We start from the raw sequence: 5,129 nt of genomic DNA on the forward strand, positions 1-5,129 counted from the left end.
AAATTTAATAACTACATCTTCAGTAATTCGAGCAAGTGGTTCTGCCTCCACCCATTTAGAAAAATAATCTACCGCTACCAATAAGAATTTTCTCTGTGCAGCTGCCATAGGAAACGGACCTACTATGTCCATGCCCCACTGATCAAAGGGACATGCAACTATAGATGTTCTCAATAACTGTGTAGGATGATGTGAAATATTTTGATGTTTTTGACAAGAAACACAAGTCCTTACCATCTTGTTAGCATCTTCATGTAAAGTGGCCCAAAAATATCCTGCTAGCAGAATTTTACGAGCCAAAGATCTCCCTCCTATATGACTACCACACGAACTTTGATGAACTTCTCGTAAAATAAACTATATATCTTCGGTACCAATACACTTAAGCAAAGGTCTAGAAAAAGCCCTTTTATATAATTGTTCTCCCACCATAGTGTATTGAGCGGCCCTCTTCTTAAATACTCTTGCCTGTTCTATATCACTAGGAAGAATACCTTGCTGCAAATATAATATGATCTGAGCCCTCCAATCACTTTGAATCTCTGCTTCAGCATGTCTTTCAATACAAGATACTAACAGAGTTTGTTCTACGGGCCTATCTAAACTCCATGGTACTATAGCAGAAGCCAATTTAGCCAATTCATCTGCTACTTGATTTTCAGATCTAGGAACCTTTTGTATATTTTCTTCTTGAAACTGGGACTTCAACTTATCAAATGCTTCAGCATATAACTTAAGCCTATCATTATTGATTTCAAAATTACCTGACAGTTGTTAAGCTGCTAATTGAGAATCGGAATAGATAGGGACTCGAGCTGCCCCTATATGCCGAGCAGCTTGCAAGCCGGCTATTAAGGCTTCATATTCTGCTTCGTTGTTGGTAGCTCTATAATTCAACCTGATGGAGAGTTGCAGTCTGTCTTCCCTTGGAGATATAAGAAGAACACCAATTCCGCTACCTTGTCTAGTTGAAGAACCATCTACATAAACCTTCCAGGTGTTTTCTTCCTCGGGGCCTTGAACTTCTATGATGAAGTCTGCTAGAGCTTGTGCCTTGATGGCCGAGCGAGGTTGATATTGGATGTCATATTCCCCAAGTTCAGTTGTCCATTTGATCAGCCGTCCTGATGCCTCTGGGTTGAGTAACACTCGTCCAAGAGTGTTGTTAGTTAATACAATAATCTCATGTGCTAAGAAATATGGGCGCAGCCTCCGAGCAGTCAATACTAGGGCATAAGCTAATTTTTCTAGTGTAGTGTATCTACACTCATCTCCTTTTAATAGATGGCTAGAAAAATATACAGGTTGTTACTCCTTTCCCTCTTGTCTGACTAATACCGAGCCCACGACGTTTTCATTAGCCGACAAATATACCCACAAAGTCTCTCCTACTATAGGTTTAGCCAACACAGGGAGAGTAACCAAATAGTCTTTTAATTCTTGGAAAGCCTTATCACACTCTTCATTCCACTGAAATTTATTAGCCTTTCTGAGTATTTTAAAGAAATGAAAACTACGATCAGCCAATCTAGAGATAAATCTCGACAAGGCTGTGATTCAGCCTGTCAGCCTTTGAGCTTCCCTCATGTTGCGCGGTGGCTCCATGTTCTGCAACGCCTTGACCTTACTCGGGTTGGCCTCTATTCCTCGTTCGGACACCATATATCCCAGGAATTTTCCTCCCCTCGCGCCGAACAAGCATTTGTTTGGGTTTAACTTGAGCCCATATTGTCTTAATGTCTCGCAAGTTTCCTCTATGTCCCTTTTCTTGATCCTCTTTAGCCAAAGGAACTTGATGATATCCTTGATAAGCATCCAGCATATAGATATATTCGCATCCAGCGGTGGAGTCAACAAGCTGATCAATCTTGTTGGCTATGAGGTATGGGGTACTGTAACACCTACAAATTTCTTAAGCTAAGTATGTGAAGATTTTCTCTTAGAATAAAGGAAGATAAGATGGAACCAAAAATATATATATATATATAAAAAAAAAGAGTTGGTCAAGGATTGAACCTTGAACCTTCTTAAGCTAAGGATTATGGAATTACCACTAGACCATCATGAGTTATTGTTGAATAGAGAATGGGAATTGTAGATAAAGATAAAAACCATGATTAAGAGAAGGAAGCAAGAAAACATCAAGTAGCTTTCTTCCTCTTTCTCTTGATTAAGAAGCAAGACAAAATTGTCTTTCCTTCCTCACTCCTTTCCATTTTCGTGGAGATTCAAGAGGGAATGAGAGGAGAGGAAGTAAGGGGATGAATGAAGACATTTCTTCATCATTAAGAGGATAAAGGATGAGTTAAAAAGAGGGGAAAGCAAAGTTCCTTTTTGCTTCTCACTTCCACCTAGCATAAGAGGAAAAACAAAGAAGAATTTTCATTTTTTTTCTTCCCTTTCCTCACCCTTGCCGTGACCTAGAGTATTCCTCTCCCCTTTCCGAAAATCCAACTAAGGTTTTCTCTCTAAGAAAACCAAACCACAAGAAGGGATCCTCAAGATCTATCTCTCACAAGCAAGAGAAGCAAAAAGGAGCACTAGAAGGAGAAGCTTTCTTCTTCCTCTTCACAAAGGGTACCTTCTCTTAGGGAAAAGACCAAGCAAGAGGAGGTGAGTATCCCCTCACCTGTGGTACAAGTTGCTATGTGATTTTTGTTGAGTTTAGATGGATTAAAACCTAGAGTTCTTATGGGAACTTTCGGCCACGACACTTGTAAAGGTTTATGGAAACTTAAAACCAAAACCAACATGCTTAAGTTTCTTTCCATGATATGTTATGAATATGATCTTGATATTTCATGCTTGTATGTGGCTTGGAGTTAGGTAATACCCTACCTTAGGGTTCGGCCATGAAGAGGCTTAAAACCTAGGGAAGCTCAATTTAAAAACTAACATGCCTATGATCTCTTCTATGATGTTATATGAATATTTTCTTGATGTTTTATACTTGTATGTTGCTTAGAACTAGTAGGACCCTACCTTAAGGTTTCGGCCATGAAGAGATTAAATACCTTAAGGAGGCTCAACCTCAAATCTAGCTTGCTTATGTTTTACCTTATGAAAAGATATGAAAATAACATAAAGCACTTGAGATTCATGTTGCTTAGGGTTATGTTTTTCACATGATAAACTTTCGGCCAACATGAAATGTAAGGTGTAAGCAACCCTAAATTCAACCCTAACATGTTTATGTTTCTCTCCATGATATGCTTTTAAATTCATAAGGTACTCACATGGTTGTAAATTCTAGAATAAGTATCAAGTATGAAGTTTCCCATAATATGTTATGAATGTTCTCTTGATGTTTTATACTTGAATGTTGCTTAGAACTAGTAGGACCCTACCACAAGGTTTCGGCCATGAAGAGATTAAATACCTTAAGGAGGCTCAATCTCAAATCTAGCTTGCTTATGTGTTACCTTATGAAAAGATATGAAGATAACATAATGCACTTGAGATTTCATGTTGCTTAGGGTTATGTTTTCACATGATGAACATTCGGCCAACATGAAATGTAGGGCTTAGGCAAGCCTAAATTCAACCCTAACTTGTTTATGTTCCTCTCCATGATATGCTATGAAATTTGTAGGGTACTCACATGCTTAGAACCTATGTTTTGTGGCATCCGGCCACCTATATTTTGTGGACTTAGGAAACTTGAAACTTTAACCTAATATGCTCTTGTGATTGCCTATGATAAATGCATGGAAATTGATTAGGGTTCACATGTTTACATGCTATTTGTAACCAAGTTTGGACCTTGTATGTTTCGGCCAAGGTGGGTTTAAAAACCTAGGAAGCATAGAACCTAAATCAAATATGCTTATGATGTTCCTTAAGTTAAATGTTATAGAAATGAATGTGGGTTTATATGCTTGTATGATTTCATGAAACCTAAATGAGTCTATGCATGTTTCGGCCACCCTTAGTGGGTTGAGAATTTAGACTAAGTTATGACTCAATATGTACTTTCCTTGCCATGATATGAATTGGGAGAAGTTAACTTGTGATCCATGCATGATTATGTTTTTCTTTTTTTTTCTTCCATGATATATTATATTGCTCGTTTAAGTATGCTTATGAACCATGCATGAAAATGATACCATGGCTATGTGCCCAAATATGATGGCTATGTGCCCAAGACAAGTATCATGGCTATGTGCCCAAGTATGCATGGCTATGTGCCCATTTATGCATACCTTATGAATGACAAGAATGACATGAACATGATATACTATGAATGACATGAACATGATATGCTATGAATGACATGAATGTGATATTCTATGAATGACATGAACATGATATGCTATGAATGACATGAATGTGATATGCTATGAATGACATGAACATGATATGCTATGAATGACATGAACATGATAGGCTATAAATGACATGAATAAGATATGCTATATGTTATGAAATGATAGAGATATGATATGACATGTATTTAACTTTGAATGGCTTGTACCAAAAGGGTGGGCTCCTTATGCGCCCCTAGGTCGACTTACGGGCCTAGTAAAGGGTGGGCTCCTTACGTGCCCCTAGGCCGAGATACGGGCCTAGTTTCCTAGTAGGTTCAAGACTAGCTACCTTGGGTCTACTTAGGATGCACGCATTATGTATGTATGTGGTACTAAGTCGGGCCCCTTTCATGTTAAGATTATTTTCAAGTACTATATGATACTGTTTTAAGACACCTCACACATGACATAAACCATGTTTTGAAAAGCATATTGCGCATGACATTTTCCATGTTTTAAAGAACATCTTGCATCCATGCTTATGATATGATGTGAAATAATGCTTACAGTTATGCTATGATATGATGCCTTGATGTTATGAAAAGAATGTCATGATGCTTTTACTTATGTTATGATGATTTCTTATGCTATGATATGATCTATACCATGATATGATGATTACTTAGGCTAGGATATGATTTATGCTATGATATGAGGTTACTTATACCATGATAAGATTTATGCCATAACATGTTGTTACTTTATGTTACGATATTATTGAAATTCATGCTATGATATGACATGTTTTTAGTTATATGATGATATGAGTATTCTTTATTCTATGATGTATGATATGATGAATTTTATATGATATGTTGGTTT

This window comes from Zingiber officinale, chromosome 6B (assembly GCF_018446385.1).
Source record: "Zingiber officinale cultivar Zhangliang chromosome 6B, Zo_v1.1, whole genome shotgun sequence".
In the NCBI taxonomy this organism is placed as follows: domain Eukaryota; kingdom Viridiplantae; phylum Streptophyta; class Magnoliopsida; order Zingiberales; family Zingiberaceae; genus Zingiber; species Zingiber officinale.